We start from the raw sequence: 19,234 nt of genomic DNA on the forward strand, positions 1-19,234 counted from the left end.
TATAAATATTTACTGACTTTGATTTATCCTTCTGGCATTTCATTATTCTTCGAGACGATATTAGCGTCGTGTTTCTCAAGTTGTTCTGGTTTAACAATCAATGTGCACGTAGTAATCATCAATCAAACGGCAATGTTTTTGAGGGCGATTATTTTGGAATCAATAACGAGCAGGAAACAGCGTGACATACTCAGGGTAACGATTGAAGATAAACATTTAGCAGACGTGTTACAGACCATTAATTCTGACGTGAATTACAAGAAGATATAAATTTGCCTGCTTGCAAAATTAATGTTAGCGGTGCATAGGCCAGCGGGAGTTGTTAAAATTAGCAATGCTTGAAGAAGGCACTTATAAAACATATAACGTGGCCGTGATGTTAATTGGTGTTTTCTGGCGTTTTAAAATACCATGAACATTAAGTGTAGGCTTACCGTAACTTGAAGTCGTTTGGATTATGCACTAATTGTTCCATTTGTTGGCAATTAAATTTGTTGCATTGCATATTCATACGGCATTTGCGTCTTTGGCTAACGCATTGGTTTATATCAAGTGATAAAAATCAATAACAATATGAATGCTTGATAAAAGCAAACTAGTGGATAAAAAAGCCTGGCGCCAATGTGATTTGCAAATTAAAATCATTTATCGTCAGATCTTCTCTTTGTCATGATATGTTAAAAATATTAATGCGCCGGGGTTACAAAATGGGATGTTCTGTTGTATGTGATTTAAAATAGTGCGCATTCATTTCCTCTTCATTTAAAGACGTCCATATGCAATGTTTTTGCCACTTTGAATGCAAGCTGAAGAAGCTTGAATACATCTTGGAGAGGAAAAGACGGGAATGAATAACCATTGATAATTACGCAGAAAAAAAAAATGTGGTGACAAAAAGACCCAGTCTTACTTAACTTGCCAAAACAAATAAAAAGAAATCCTCAGTCATTTACGGGTTCATTTAAATTATTTCACACAAGCGATAAACTTGCAAAAGACTGTTCTTACATGATATATTTTGTATTGAGTTGCAACCGTCTTGCTCTAAGCCCACGAAATATTCGATTTTGTTGTTAGTGCATGGCCCTGTTTTATTCCTACTTTCTCGATTAATAACTTTCTATAAAGGTACAAAAACAAACAGACTACTTTGACAGACGGTCTTTTGTGTGTAAATATGACCCTGACAAATCGCACATATCTTTGTCTAAACGAAATTATTAAATCATGAAAGAAAATTGCCAATTCCCTGCAAGAATGTATTCTTCGATGTATTTCTATGTTTTTGACGGATGTGGCATTTGCAACATCTATTATTTAGTTCTAAAATGCATAGCGGAAATAGGTAATTGTTCGTTGACAAGTGATTCTGAAAACATGGATGGTTGATAACACTTTTTCTTAGACGTTTTAAAAGTCTGAAAAGGCTTTAGCAGTAATTGATCGATTGCATAAAACATTATATGCAAGAAGTCTATACATTTATGTTTGCCATTATTGAGAATCCAAACTTCCAAGGCTTTTCAAGGCGGTACCTAACAATCCTTGATAAACACCCCTCGTTTTTACATGGGATATATGTAATGTGTTGTTTGTGGAGTTGTGTGCTGTTGTTCCATGTTACTGGTTTTTGATTGTTTGTTTTTGTGTTCTATGTCTTTGTTCTGTGTCCTGTGCCATTAAACGCGTTTGGTGTTTAAACTTTGGGCTACTAAGCTTGTGTCTGTATCTTTTATATAAATATTGACAAGAGAACACAACAAATTGACTTAACCTTCGTCAAACATAAAAGAAACACAAGATTTCCATGAGAATCCTGTTTCTCTCACCTAAGGCACCCCAGGTGACTTGACAGTTTAGTGGAATAAAACATACCCATTTTTCACACCGCTTGTTTAGTCGTGAAACCAGCTCTTGGTGCTTTACAATGTTTGATAAAAATGGTCACACTGTGACATGGACAGGAATAATTTGAAATACTGTGGTAATGGGTCAACTCACTTAACCTGTCAGTTTAAAATGATTCTTCTTTGTGAAAGGTTGTTTAGGAAATATTGACAGTCAACGGAAGACGGAAAACAGACACAAGATGTCAAAATGATCTAAGTGTAATTAAAAAGAAAGACATTAGATTGAAGAATATGTCTAAACTCTTCCCGTTTAACTAATCTTAACTAGGGATAAACGTATTTAATCCTGAAGGCAACTATAATCTCGCTTAGAAACCACTACATTTTCAGAAATGTTTCTGTTAAAGGTTCATTACATAAACGTCCATATCGTAGCCAGCTCATGACTCTCCCTACGAAAAGAACACGACATTTGAAAAAAGAATATCATAAAATAAACATTTACCAGGCGGCACACAGACATGAAGTCAATCATCTTGACATTTAACGACATTTGTATTGCTAAAGTAATCCTAGTTTTTATATAAAAGTATGCTTTAAATATTACTGAAAGACAATGAGAAGTGCAAACATTATTATATGAGTAATAAACATAATTACAATTTAATCGTATTATTGGAGCAGAAATAAACTATAAAGTGCATGTGCAGTGGTACATACATTCGCTTCAGTTTGGAGAAAAGAAAATTTTCTTATCCGTTTGATGGAAACTACCGGATCGAGCCCATAAGCCTTTAAACGCAACGCATTATAGGCAATATATAAAGGACATTAAAAAAATAAAAAGCTAGATAAATTTGTATACAGGCATTATGATTTGCAAAAGGCTTGGACTTGGGCTGGTGTCTAGACCTTTTTATACTCAACCTTTGATAATATGCCAATGTTTATTATGTACATTGTGTATTATAATTGTATTTAAAAATGGCTAAAATACATATGTCTGCGATCTTTACCATCAGCATATGTCCTACAAAGGATTATAACCGTTGTGCGGGCCTCCGCTCATGGTATTGACATCAAAAGGTGTATTAACCGCATAGTCGTAAAGCGTTCGGTATAAAGTTCATTAAGAAGGCTAACGGAAATCTGGATGCGAGCGTGATAATGTGTAAATATGTCTCTGCTCTTAATTTAATTTTGCATTTACTAAAATCGCCATTGACCTTTGATTGACTTAAAAAGGATAAATAAACCAGAGCAAACGATTCTCACTCATGGTAAAAACGAGTTAAAACTTTTGCATTTATTATTTAAAATAACTTAAAATAAAATAACCAGTGCATCGATTTGGTTGTTCATTTAGCAAACGAATCGTATTCCTTCATGGTTAACTTTTAATTTGAAATTCGGCCGCGATTTCTTTCGAAGCTTTAATGCTAGTGCTACATCACGAAGACTAATTGACATTTTGAGAAACAATAATCTCTACGTTTTCTTTCTCTGCAAACACTGGGAACGCAAAGATTATAATTAAAACTTCAATTACAACTAAACGTCTGATATACCTCTAAGCATATTGTTCAACAGTATACTAATCTAGCTTTCATAGAAAAGCTAGATTGACAGATCAAAGAAATAACTCAAGATCTTTTATTTCGGAATTATCATGCCAGATCAGTGATTTGCAACGACATTTCATGGAATATCAAGGGAACTGAACGGAATAAGTAACTTAAATTATTTGTGATAAGGAATTACTCATAGTACACTTCTTACTGATTTTATAACTGGGAAACAAAGACTCTCCTGCGAAAAACAGTCGCATAACCAGCTTGATACCAAATTTCGAGGGTTAAATCTGTCTAGGATAATGGTTCAAAAGAAGAATTCACAGCCATCCGTTCAAAACTGATGAAGTGGAATACATTTTATTTCCATTACAAATTTAAGGATAAATATACGTTTTAAACAGAACTAATACATTACCTATTATTATTAAACCTTTGGCAATACCAAATTCAATTAGCTAAACAAACCCGCATAATCTCTACTGATGATTTGGTTAACGCATCAATAACTAGATAATAGGAAATTCATTGCACTCACGGCTACATACCACGTGGTTAAAACGTCAGATCTTAAAAAAACTTGATGCCTATTTCGGACACTTTTCTTTTTTTTTAGCCGGACAAGATCAATTCCCACCAAATTCTGTCAGAACCTGTGCAATGCGAAAATACGTAAATACGGCATTACCACGTATATGTTTGGTAAACGTGGGCATATTCTGACTAAAAACAGTTCTAAATTTTAAGTGTAAAGGTGTAACCGTTTGTTCCACATTCCATTTCGCTTCAGATTCTTGACAGTTTGTAATGTGCGTATTGCTTACGCTTGACTTATCCTGTGGGATTTTCCTGCTCTTGGTTTGGTAACATTTTTTGGTGAGACATAACACAAAGTGAAAATCACTCTCTCCCGGTTAAAAATCGAAAATCAAAATCGTTTTTACTTATGACGATAAATCAGGTAGTTTGTATATGCAACTATATGACGAATAAAATCCCAGTAGTAAGATCTAGTAAAGATTTCTTAGCATAAGTCAATTTTTATGTTATTTTATAACTGGCTAATTTTCAGAAACGCTATGACGCCTAAAGACGTTTATTAATGTGGAGTACATTTAAACCCATGTAGAAGTACTCAACCTAACTATTGTTAACTCAACATTTGAAATATGATCGCCTGTACTAAAACTCCGAAATTCTCAAGGCTTGATGAGGGTTTACTTAACTTTATTTTTCCCGCAAACTTGATCGTACTTTGACGGAGTAAAATAAGTTTAAAATAAATAAATAAATATAATATAAACATGTAGGTCATGTAAGTAAAACAACCCAGGTTCGGTGGTATGGCTCATTCAGAGTTCTGCCACAAAATAAAGGTTTAATAATGTAGAATTGACCATTATCCAAACATTAACTTTGACCTCGTTTTAATGGCATACTAACAAACCCAAACTACAATCGTTCAACCAAGCAATAACACATGTGGCAATGAAGACACATAAAAAGAACACAAAAACAATAAAAATTAGTCGATCAATAAAATCAGGAATATGGTGGAGGTAAAATTGCTAACGAACGAAAACTGTGTGCTAACGGTAGAAAACGTTTATTTTAAGAAAACTCACGCGCCCCTAACGACCGGGGTTTACATGTGCATTCCTGGTCCCAGTATTTACCTGACATACGGATGAACATATTTTGTTGACTTTGTTAACAGGCTCTCCAGTTGAGAATTTTCTATTACAAACAAAAAATTTGATAACTGATCTGTGATGGACAATTCACAACAAAAACTGATTTGTTTAATTTAAATATATAATAGCATATCAATATGGAATCATTCAGATAAGGTAATATGTTAGTTGATATATATGCATCTCCCAACTCAATCCAAAGTGGTGAGTCCAATTTGTTACCTTGTGTGTCCGTTTCTCGGTATATCAGGGGCGGCTAAGAACAATTGCAATGGCAGACCTGAATTCTTGCTTGTTGAATAACAACCTTCGACACTCTGAGTTGTGAATGCAATCTACAAGGCTTAGACGCTGAACATTACTTTATATTGGTGTACACTTTTCGGAGAACACCGTTTTTTCAGAAGGATACACTACTTGTATCCTATCATTACAATTAACTTATTTCGATTTGAAGAAAAAGTCATTTATGAATTAAAGATCAAGGTTTATTAGGACTAGCCACCATGTTTCCTTACTAAACCATCATCCGAAGCACATCTATTACGCTTTCATTTAACCAACGCAATATACATAATATTAGCCATGATATTATTGTGCTTATACAACTAGTCTGTTTGTATTTAATGTGACGTTTGTGGCCGTTGCTGATGTTGCTAAAACTCGTGGCCCAATCCCTTTCCATGTTTGATTTTTTCTTCCTTAATTAAAGATGCACTCTTATTCCCAAATAAAAGTTACCACAATTAATACTATTGTTTTAATATTCCAAAAAGGATTAATTAATGTCGAAAACAACAGTATTTATGGAAGGTACCAAGTTTAATTTGAAAGAAATGAGCATAAAACACGGTATTTCAATCTTATGAGACTATAGTAGACCACAGTAAATTTTATAGCTTTCACCATTCATTGTTATTAAATTCACGGTTACAATCATGTTATCAGTAATTATTATTTTCCATAAATGCCTTATTTAGAAAGTAGTTTAAGGTTTATCGCTCAAAATTTATGTTTGTAGGTGTCGTCGTAAACTGTTTAGCTTGGCGCGAAAATGGGACAATCGCGTGACAGCAATCCATCTACAAAACCCCTGAGCGTATGGTGTTATTGAAAACCTCGCTATGTATACTATTACCTATTCCAGTGCTTTTGCAAGAAAATTATCACAGATTCAAAATATGTACTGTATACATACTGTTATTCGACATATTTAAAGTGTCATGATATTTTTTCTCGATATTATTGCTTGTATGCAACAAAATATCAACAAAGTAAATATTTCTGTAATTTACACCAAACTTCAATTAGAACAGCTAGAACGATTGATCCATAATGGTTTGACCACTTTACCGAATCATAACTAATAACAAGTGACGTCACACAAGTGCTTGTTCTTTTAGACTTATAAAAACTAATTGTTTGAGCTTATTTTCTTATTTCATTAGGTTTTGAAAAGGGTAGGGATTTGAATATCATATTGTATGCAATTATAGTCAAACTACACATGTCTGCGTTCTTTTATTTCCATTTGTCCTTCGAATGCTTTAAACTATTTCGCGGGCCTCTGCAGACGATAACGACTTCTATAAGTATTTAAAAAAAACAACGTTCGGTATATTTCGGTAAGCTGTCACAAAGGCGCGCAGAAAAGAGCGTAAAATTGTGTATATATCTACCTACTCTTAATTATATTTCGTAATTACTAAAAATATCTCTTACTTTTGATTGACTTAATAAGCATCAATCTAAAAATTAAGAAAAAAAATTGGTTATTTTGTAGTTATTATTTGAAACAACCTAGGCCACAACAAATTGATCAGTTGTTCTTTGGATTAACCGCACCACTTTATTTTCAGAAATGCAATAAAAAAGCTTACTTACAATTATAGTTTTGAGCCTGCACCTAGAATTTTACTTCGACTGACCTTTTTCATTTTATTTTATTTGAAATGTTTTTCAAAACAAATGTGAGATTTATTCTTTCCATTTTCTGATCAAAAATAGTTATCCCTGTATGTGAAAAGCATATAATAGTATGTTTGTTTTCGAAAAGTAAACCATCAAATGAACAGGCAGCTTTTATCATCTTTGGCGGAACCGGAAGTCGATAACTTGAAAATATCAACAATAACGTATGGGAAATAAAAAAAAGCATTTTCTTGGATATAACGTTTTTGTCTAAATTGTGAATTTAACACATGCAGATGGTATATATTATCTTGAAACTGATCCTGAAACCAGGTTTATTAAGACCTTATGGTAAAACAGTTAATGTCGTGGTAAATTTCTGTCGTTCATATCGGACATGTTATGTTTTCGGATATCATTTTGCAGTTCGACTTATCATGGCTAACTGGAGATTATATCCAATCTTATTTCTTGAGGCCAACCTAAACAGATTTCTAGGCACCTTGAAAGCGGAAAGTGTGATTTTGCTTAGTAGCTTTATGATAGTTTCTGCTTTGTTTTGACATCAACAAGACAATAAATTAGATGGGCTAAATTGACCAATTATGGCAGTGAACAGATTGTACTTGAGAATGTTGGGTGAAGAAAGTACATGAGGAAACTCAAGAAACACTATTAAGATTTGGTGTCAAGAGAAGCTGCCAAGTGATTGCCACTTGCCCTTTGGTACTCTTCAACGGACTCTTGTGGAAAAAGGCTATGAAATCAGCATTAGCTTTCGACGACTCATTTCAAAAAAGTAGATTATTCGGTCTAATAACAATACTCAGATAACATGTCCTAGTGTCCTGGGTCTTTCACATTGACTGCTGGTGCACACACATTTATCTTTCCCTTATGTCAACTTCTAAGTGTGTAACAGGTTGGCTTAAAGATTATTAGTGTATCAATTCGGTTGTAAATTAAGCAACTGAAGCGAGTGCCTTTATGGTTTACTTATCTTTTGAAATTAGGTGGCAATACTTCTTTCGAAGCTTCAATGCTAGTGCTACATCATCAAGACTAAATTGACATGTTGAGAAACAATAGCCCCTACATTTTTATCTATGCAAACCCTGGAAACGCAACGAAATTATAATTAAAACGTCAATTTCTGCTTAACTTTTGATACATCTTTAAGCATATTGTTCAACAGTCTGTCAATCTAGCTTTGATAGTAAAGCGTAATTGACAAATCAAAGAAATAACTCAAGATCTGATAACTCAGGTTGATCGTGTTGAAACATTGTCTCCTTTTTGAAAATAACAATTTTGTATGAACGCATTCATGCATTGCGGTGTTGAACATTTATTTTGGTTCTTAATGTGTTGAATATATATAACAAGCAATGCATAAAGCTTCAACCAAAACTTGACGAGAAGCAATGATTACTTTGACAGCATCCTTATTCTGATACGATATACATGTATTACTTATATTCGACCTTTAAAGTAGGTCACACTCATATCTGGGGAAAGGTTTTGTTAACAATGACTTTGGATATCAAGCAAATTAAAATATTTGAGATAAGGAATATCTCGTAGTATTTTTCTTACTGACAGCATTTTTTTAACTGGGTAAATCAGACGCACCTGGAAGAACAATCGGGCTAACTGATTCTCTACGAAGTCGTCTTCGACACCTGCCATAATTCGAATGAAAATAATATCGTAGAAAATATATTTTACCTGTTGTTTTTCAATGTTATAGGATTTAAATCATACGTGATTTATGGCCACCAAAGTCTCACAATAAAGAAGTTTTTCCAATGTTGCCAAACGTGCGTCTAATTTTGCGTTCCCGCGGAGCAGCATTCATTTAGTTAATCAAAGAACTCCATGTAGAAAATTGCGATAGATAATACAATATCAACAAGGCAAAAGTTCAAGTACATGATATGTCCAAATTAGACAATATGTCCTCGACTTTGTTTAGCGATGAAAGTTTAATGTTTCCAGACAATGAAAGGAATCTCTATTAGTTCCAAATGCATTGTCATAAACCAAGTTAACTGGAATCAGCGATCTATCAATATCATTGTTTGCAAAATATATCAGGCGACGTTTATCCAACGTTTTGTTTAAAACAGCAACTTCGTCGTGACTTACCTTAACGAATGGCGGAGCGAAATTATGATATGCGACATATTTTCCAGTGTCGTGTTTGTCAGGTGTTATCGATACCATGACAGAAATGGCAAAAACGCAACATATGTATACCCGCTTATGAGGAAGGTCGACGAATCAATATCGTGTTATCGTCTTATGACATGTTTTCGCCATTTATCCCCGATTACACGACACTGCGAAGTAGATATTAGTCGCGTCTATGCCTTTTTGATCCGGAAATAAGGGACCATGAAATGTCAAAAATAAGACATCATCCTAGATCACATAAATAAAGATTATAAAACATTAAAAAGGTTATGCATTTATACAAAATTTAATGCTAGCAATATGACAACGTTACTATTTTTCTCACCGCCGTTTTCGAAGTTTTGAACCTCAAACGTAGATACATGTTTGTAAGATCCCGGTATTACATTCGGTATTTTACTTATAAATAATTTTATCGGAATATTCTTTAGAAACATAATTACATCTTACTTTTTACAATATACTCTGACTTTGATTTATCCTTCAGGCATTTCATTATTCTTCGAGACGATATTAGCGTCGTGTTTCTCATGTTGTTCTGGTTTAACAATCAATGTGCACGTAGAAATCATCAATCAAACGGCAAAGTTTTTGAGGGCGATTATTTTGGAATCAATAACGAGCCGGAAACAGCGTGACATACTCAGGGTAACGATTAAAGATAAACATTAAGCAGAAGTGTTACAGACCATTAATTCTGACGTGAATTACAAGAAAATATAAATGTGCCTGCTTGCAGGATTGATGTTAACGGTGCATAGGCCAGTGGGAGTTGTTAAAATTAGCAATGCTTGAAGAAGGCACTTATGAAACATATAACGCGACCGTGATGTTAATCAATTGGTGTTTTCTGGCGTTTTAAAATAACATGAAAATTAAGTATAGGCTTACCGTAACTTGGAGTCGTTTGGAATATGCACTTATTGTTCCATTTGTTGGCAATTAAATGTGTTGCATTGCATATCCATACGGCATTCACGCCTTTGGCCAGCGCACTGGTTTATATCAAGGGGTGAAATCAATAACGATATGAATGATTGATAATAGCAAACTAGCGAATAAAAAAGACTATCGGCAATGTGATTTGCAAATTAAAATCATGTTTCGTCAGATCTACTGTTTGAAATAATATGTTGAAAATATAAATGCGCTAGGGTTACAAAATGGGACGTTCTGTTTTATGTGGTTTAAAATAGTGCGAATTAAAATACCTCTTCATTTTAAAGCGTCCATATACACGTTAATTCGAATTTGAATGCAAGCTGAAGAAGCTTAAATAAATCTTGGAGAGGAACAGAGGGGAATGAAAAACCAATGATAATTACGCAGAAAATAAAAATGTGTTGACAAAAAGACCCTGTGTTACTTTACTTGCTAAAAAAGGCAAAAGAAATCCTCAGCCAATTACGAGATCATTTAAATTATTTCACAGTAGCAATAAACTTGCGAGATAAAAACAATGTTAATATATCCTAGTACATATAGCAATATAAGTAACTTTTCTGAAGCTAGCTAATTGCAGAAAAAACGCATAACCTAATATAAGGAGATGACGGGCACATTCCGGTTACAGTTTGGGGCCACTCAAAAAATAGTTTGATTCAATTTTAATTAACAGTGAACGGAATTGAAAAAACCCAAAATCAAGCCTTGATCTCTGTTATTAAAATGAACGAAATATGACTTAAGTGTCGGATTTCCATTCAACCTACGAGGGGTATCGGTTATAGAATATTAAGTCTGCTTCATGTTTACGAAACCGAGGGCTTAGCAAAATACTGTTGTTACATCTAATATTTTATATTGGGTTGCAACAATCTTACTCTAAGCCCACGAAATATTCGAATTTCTTGTAAGTGCATGGCCCTGTTTAATTTCTACTTTCTCGCTTAATAACTTTTTATAAAGATACAAAAACAAACAGACTACTTTGACAGACTGCATTTTGTATGTAAATATGACTCAGGGAAATCGCACATATCTTTGTCTAAACGAAGTTATTAAATCATGAAAGGAAATTGCCAATTCCCTGCACGAATGTCTTCTTCGATGAGGTTCTATGTTTTAGGCGAATGAGATATTTGCAACATCTATTATTTAGTTCGAAATACATAGCGGCAATAGGAAATTGTTCGTTGACATGCCATTCTGAAAACATGAATGGTTGAACACATTTTTATCTGAAACGTTTTAAAAGCCTGAAAAAGCTTTAGCAATAAATCATCGATTCTGTACAACTTGCATAATACATTATATGCAAAAAGTCTAATAAAACTGAAGACGAATTCTTGAAACTCGTAAATAACATTCAAATGATTTTTACGAAAGTGAAAATAAATGTTTCTTTGACTTCTACTATTCAAGCAGAGTCACAAATCTCTGCGAATAGGTTTTTCTACTTTTTAAGTCTTAGTTTACACATACGTTTTATTTAAAATACATGTTCTTCATCTTTTACGTCTCGCTTTCATTATTGAATTCGCATGAACTGTTCGAGACGGTATCTATATATTTACGAATATACAGGTTGTGGAGGATGTTTTCTGGTTTTGTTTGTGGTTGTTTGTGACATCTTGATAACTTGTCAAATAATATGATCGAAACCCTTTGTTGTGAAATGGTAGGACAAGTGTGAGCTTGAGCGCTCGAAACATGGTAAAGCTTTTTCACCGTGTCAGTGCGGTTACCCTAGTAATTCTTTATCAACCATTTATTTGATGTTTTGTTTTGCGATTATTTTTTTCATTATTCTGTATAAATAAATGTTCAAAATATGGGGAGATTTTAACACCCTCAGTTAGCTCCTGTTTTACGGTCCAATCCAAAACGGTATTAATTTCAATATGACTGGTTGTTGTCTTGTGTCTTAGAGTGTCTGTAAGACCTTGACACCTGTTATACTATAAGATTTGTTACTATTCTGCAAAAGTAAAAGTGACTTAAATTCGAACACGTTTGGCTATGTGCGTTTCCCTCTGCTCTGAGATTGAGTTATCGAAAATAAATTGAGCCAAAATGCAATAGCTTTTTCACTGGCTGGGCTTTGATCTGAATGCCGTTAAACAAGCATAGAATATGAATATTTGAACCGTCTCTATCAACATGACCATTAATTTCGTTGTCATCATCATCATCATCATCATCATCATCATAATAATAATAATAATAATAATAATAATAATAATAATAATAATAATAATAACTCTATTAAACGGACATATTTCGAAAATCGGGGAATGTGGTACAGTATAAGAATACTTTTACCGCAGGTTTGCTACGCTTTCGTTTCAATATTATGCGAACTGTGTTGTCAGGAGATTTTCATCCGAATCGGACTTGTGCATATTTTGAGATATGCTAGCGTTTCTAGTACACTTCGTTGCTCACACACACCGTTAGAAAATTCTTGCCTATGGAAATATAACTGTTAATTCTTATGCCGGAACACAAAAAACTAATAAGCTCTTCTTAAAAAGGAAATACGCACCTAATAATAAAAGTGGTAGCGCTGTCGCTCTAGTGATGGCGCTGTCGGGTAGTTGTGGCGCTGTCGCGTACGTTTTGTGTTTGATAAAAGAAACTTTTTTAATTTTACCATTTAACTAATCTAAACTACGGATTGATTGCATTTAATCCTGAAAGTAAATATAATCATGCGTGAAACCATTACATTTTCAGAAATGTTTTTGTTTAAAGTATATTATATAAAAGTTGATTTCGTAGCGAGCTCTTGACTCTCCCTGTTAGAAACCATGACATTTGGAACAAGAAGATCATAAATTAAACATTAACCAGGCGGCACTCAGGCATGAAGTCAATCATCTTGACATTTGACATTTGTATTACTAAAGTAATCCTATTTTTTGCAAATAAAATTAAATGAGTAATAAACAAAATTACAAATAACTCTTATTAATAGGGCAGAAATAATTTATAAAGGACATGTACATGCTCAGTGGTACACACCGTAGCTGAAGTTTGAAGGAAAAAACTTTGCTCTTCCATGACCATAGCATTTAGCTAAATGCAGAAATGTGTCCTCTTTAGCAGACAGATACGTTTTCATATTAAGACTCGATTTCCTACTGTCGATTGAAGCTAAATCATGTGTTGATGCTGTCGCACACAAGTGTATCTTGTGGTACGGAATGGTATTATGGGAAAAATGGTTCAAGCCCAGCAGTCTATGAACTATAAACCGAGACCCTTACAGATAATATATGAAGGATATACAATACAATAAAAAAACGATATATATTTTTTCTATCAGCATTATGATTTGCAAAAGCCTTGTGATTGGATCATCAGGTATCTAGACACTTTAATACTCAACCTTTAATTGATATGCTAATGTTTACTATAGGCTTTGTATAAATGTATCATATTTTATGCAATAATAGCCACATTACACATGTCTGCGATCTTTACCATCAGCATATGTCAGTCAAATGCTTAAACTATTTTACAGGCCTCTGCAGATGGTAAGGACTTCAAAAGGTTGACCTTGATTGACTTAAAAAAATCAGAGCGAAAGATTCTCATTTATAGTAAAAACTACTTTGAACTTTAAAATATATTAAAAAAGAATAACCAGTGAATCGATTTGGTTGTTTATTTAGAAACCGAACCGAGCTCCTAATGGTTTATTTTTAATTTGATAATTCGGCCGCGACTTTATTTTAAGCTTCAATGACTGCGCTACATAATCAAGACTAAATTGACATTTTGAGAAACAATAGCCTTTCGTGTTTTTTCTCTGAAACCCTGTGAACGCAAAGATAATAATTAAAACGTCAATTACAGCTAAGCTTCTGATACACCTTTAAGCATATTGTTCAACAGTCTCTTAATCTAGCTTTGATAGAAAAGCTAGATTGACAGATCAAAGAAATAACCCAAGATCTGTTAACTCGGAATACTCATTTTGAACGGTTCTTGCCAGATCAGTGATTTGCAACGACGGAAATGCGACTGTTTTCGTTGTTGTTTAAAAACATTGAAGGTAATGCTGTGTTGAACGTTTTCTAAGCTTTAAATGTGATAAATCAAAGCAGTAAAAATGTTAAATCAAACCTTGGCGAGTAGCAGTGATAACCTTGATATAATCCATATTCTAATTCTATATACATGTATTACTCATAATCGGCGAGAGTTCGTTAAAGTGACATAGCGCAAAAAAGAATGCATTTTTTTGTCTTTCGATCGGTGAATTGGTCAGCATTCATGTTTGCATAGTTTCCAACAACACTTCGATACAAATAGCGTCCATGAATGCAAACGCACGTAGCTAGTGTTAAAATGGCATAGCTTTAGACAGAAAGCCACATTGTATTTAAATGTATTCCTTTTAATTGCAATTAAGATGCAATTTGTACAAAAATGCATTTTCTGAAGTATTCCAAATTTGACAATTTCATCACCGGTGGGCCTTTAAAGTACGTCACACTGAAAACTAGCTGTAGAAAAACGTATTTGTCTTTTAATGACATGATTTATCAAGCGAATTTAAAGAAATAAGCAACTTAAACTATTTGAGAGAAGGAATTACTCATAATACACTTCTTACTGACAGTGATTTTATAACTGGGCAACTCAGACGATCTTGAAAGAAAACACTCGCACCGACGTATGCTCTACGAAAATGTTTTTTGCACGTGATATCATTCGATTAAAAAACATAAACGTAGGGAAACATCTTCTACCGTTCTTTTACGTCTTTGATTTCTCGACGTCATTGAGCTTACATCATACGTTCTTTGTGGTCTTAGTCTCATAATAAAACAAGTTTGTGCATGCATGCGAACCAAACGTGTGTCTAACTTTTTGACCCCGCAAAACAGCCTTCATTTATTTGATCGAAGTTCTCCTCGTATAAAAGAAGAATTCCGAAAAATGCAATAGATAATAGATAACCAAGGCAAACGTTCAAGTACAGGATATGTCCATAGCGGGCAATATGTCTGCGAATACGTTTAGCGGTGGTTAAATATTCCAGACATTTGAATAAATCTATTTTAGTTCCAAGTGCAGAACGACAGAACTTCTTTTCCTCACCAATTTTTGAGAAGGTTTGAAGCTCAGAAGTAGAGACATAATAATAAGATCTCTTTATTATACTTGATTCTCTACCTATAAAATTAATAATTTCCTAAGAATATTTTTTGGGAAATATTTACTTTTCACAATATAATTTGATCTATCCTATAAGCTTTTCATAACTCTTCGAGACGATATAAGCGTCTTGTTTCTCAAGTTCTTCTGATATAACAATCAATGTGCACGTAGAAATCATCAATCAAATGGCAATGTTTTAAGGCAATTATTTTGGAATCAATAACGAGCCGGAGACAGCGTGACATACTCAAGGTAACGATTAATGAAAAACATTTAGCAGAAGTGTTACAGACCATTAAATCTCTGACGTGAATTTCAAGAAGATATAAATGAGTCTGCTTGCAGAAATGATGTTGACAGTGTATAGGCCGGCGGGAGTTATTAAAATTAGCAATAGTTGACGAAGACACTTATGAAAACATTTAACGTAGTTGTGATGTAATATTTTTTTTCCTGGCGTTTTATAATACCATGAATATTTAGTATAGGTTTCCCTTAACCTTAAGTCGTAATCACTTATTGTTCAATTTGTTGGCAATTAAATGTGTTGCATTGCATATCCATGCATTAATGCGGCATTCTCGGCTTTGGTGAGGTCATTTGTTTATATTCAGGAGTAAAACCAAACACAGTTTGAATGCTTGCTAATAACCAACTAACTGATAAATTTTCTGCAATGTGATAGAAGTTTAACTCACCTTGAAGAAAGCAAAATATGTTGACCAATGTGTGTATATGTTAAATACGGTAAAACTTTAATATATGTATGTTTACGGTTGCGCGGTCGACAAGGTCAGCAACTACAGGCCCAGAGACACTGAGTTCGAATCCTGCTGTTGATTAAAACATGTTTTCTCTTCTTCTTTTTCGAACAAATAGTAATCCCTAACCATCTTAACAATATGATTATTTTATATTTTTCGTATTCCTCCGTAGGGAAGTAAAGACAAACCATATCATAAGTTTTCACAAATTTCCAGCATAATCTTCATCAGTATTACGAAACACAGTTTTTCGTTTCTTACGCCCATAACGTAAATAATTACTGTGTTACATTTACTTTTGATTTGTTTCAGATATAGTTTACATTTGTTCACAACAACAATCTAGCTTATGTTCCTTTAATTGCAGCTTGTACAACGCAAAGGTATTCTAGGTGATATATCTCTCCTTTCAACGCTAGTTCGATTTGTTGTTTGAATCGACCATGGCACAATGCATTTGTCCATTATGTTAAAGTATTTACGTCGAGTGTCTATTCGTTTTTATGCTTTCAAAACTAATTTATAAAGGGTAACAAACACATTGTCATACGTTGATAGGTAACGTGAGATTGATTAGTATTTTCTTTATGAACAAATTCATTGTAACACTATAACGTGTCCAAAGCCAATGCACTGCGGTCTCCGGAGAGTTTTAAATGAAATTAACGGTCATATTCAGATGCAAAAAGGAATTATAATACTGATAAACATACACAAAGCACCTAACCGCAAACACGTATTTTGTTTAAATGTTAATATGACCCAGAAATCGCACATATCATTGTCTTAACAAAATTATTAAATAATGAAAGAAAATTGCCAATTCCCTGCAAGAATGTTTTCTTCGATGTATTCTATGTGATTGGCGAATGTGGCATTTTCTACATCTTTTATGTAGTTCTAAAATACATAGCGGCAATAGGAAATTGTTCATTGACATGCCATTCTGAAAACATGGATGGTGGAAAGCATTTTATTTTCTGCGTTTTAAAAATTGAAGAGGTTTTAGCAATAATCTGATCGATTCTGTTTAACTTGCATGATACATTATATGCAAGAAGTCTCATAAAACAGCTGATGACGAATTCCTAAAACTCGTCAATAACATTTGAATACATTTTTTACGAAAGTGAAATTTGAGTCAACTTTTTTACTTTTAATTTTCAATAAGAGTCAAACATAGTCGTTTGTCGTTTGTGATTGTTGTTTGTGATCTCCTGTTTACTGGTTGAATAATATGATCGAAACACTTTGTTACTAAATGTTCGAACAAGTGTGAAACTGAGCGCTCGAAACATTGTTAACCCAGAGTGCTTTTGGCTGTGCCAATGCGGTTTCTCCAATAGTTCTTTATCAATCATGTTTTGGCTTTGTGTATTTTTACTTTATTCTGTAAATGCTATTAACATTTTGAGATTTTAACCTCATCCTTTAGTTCATTTTTTCACTGGCCAATCCAAAGCGGTAATACTTTCAATCGGTCTGTGTTTTGTCTTGTGACGCACTATGTCTTAGCGTGTCTGTTAGACCTTGACACATATTATACTGTCAGGTTTGTATATTTACACTTTACTGACCGTTCAAAGGCGGTACCTAACAATCCTTGATATACAAATAATAATAATAATAATAATAATAATAATAATAATAATAATAATAATAATAACTCTATTAAACGGACATATTTCGATAATCGGAGAATGTGGTACCGTGTAAGAATTTTTTTACCGCAGGTTTGCGTTTCCGTTTTCATTTCAATATTGTGCGAATTATGGTGCAAGGAGGTTTTCTTCCGAATCGAACTTCGTGCATATTTTGAGATATGCTAGCATTGCTAGTACACTTCGTTGCTCACACACACCGTAAGAATATTCTTGCCCATGGACAAATAACTGTTTTGTTTAGAACTTATGCCTGAACACAACAAAACTAATAAGCTCTTCTTAAAAAACAAATATGCACATAATAATAAAAGCGTTGGCGCTGTCGATCTAGTGATGTCGCTGTCGAGAAGTGGTGGCGCTGCCGAGTACGTCTTGCGTTTGATAAAAGAGAATGAAAAACTTTTCCCATTTAACTAATCTAAACTAGGGATAGATCGCATTTAATCCTGAAAGTAAATATAATCATGCGTGAAACCATTACAGGCGGCACTCAGGCATGAAGTAAATCATCTTGACTTTTAACGACATTTGTATTACTAAAGTAATCCTAGATTGTTTATTTAAAGATGCACTCTTATTCCCAAATAAGACAAACCAAAGTTAAGAGTATTGTTTTAATATTTTAAAAAGGATGAATAGATGTCGAAAACAGTGGTTCTTATGAAGGAAACCGTGTTTAATTTGAACGAAATGAGAATAAAACGCGATTTTTCTACTTAATGAGACAACAGTATACCTAAATAAATATTTAAGGATTCACCAATTATTTAATATATTTGCCCATTCTGCTATTAAATACACGGTTACAATCTTGTTATCATTTATCAATATTTTTCATAAATGCATTATTTAGTAAGTAGTTAAAGGTTTATCAATTAATATTGATGTTTGTTATACATGTGTATGTATTGATTTTGAATAAGAGTGTCACTTAAAATGTATGATTTAAGATAAAGAGGAGTGCAAATAATATTAAATGAGTAATAAACATTATTAAATTAAGGACATATACATACTCAGTGGTACACACCGTAGCTGAAATTTGGAGGAAAAAAAACTTTCCATAACATTTAGTAAAATGCAGAAATGTGTCCTCTTCCGAAGACAGATACGTTTTCATATTAAGACTCGATTTTCTGCTGGCGATTAAAGCTAAATCATGTGTTGACGCTGTCGCACACCAGTGTATCTTGTGATACTGAATGGTATGATGGAATTATGGTTCAAGCTCATCTGCTCTTAATTAAATTTCGAATTTACTAAAAATGTCATTGAACTTTGATTGACTAAAAAAGGATAAATAGAAAAATCCAGGCGAAAGATTCTCACTTATGGTAAAAACTATTTTGAACTTCTGTATCTATTTTTTTTTAAATATTTAAATAAAATAACCACTGAATCAATTTTGATGTTTATTTAGCAACCGAACCGAGCTCCCAAAGGTTAACTTTTAATTTGAAAATTCGGCCG

Source organism: Mya arenaria, chromosome 3, assembly GCF_026914265.1.
Source record: "Mya arenaria isolate MELC-2E11 chromosome 3, ASM2691426v1".
Classification (NCBI taxonomy): Eukaryota; Metazoa; Mollusca; class Bivalvia; order Myida; family Myidae; genus Mya; species Mya arenaria.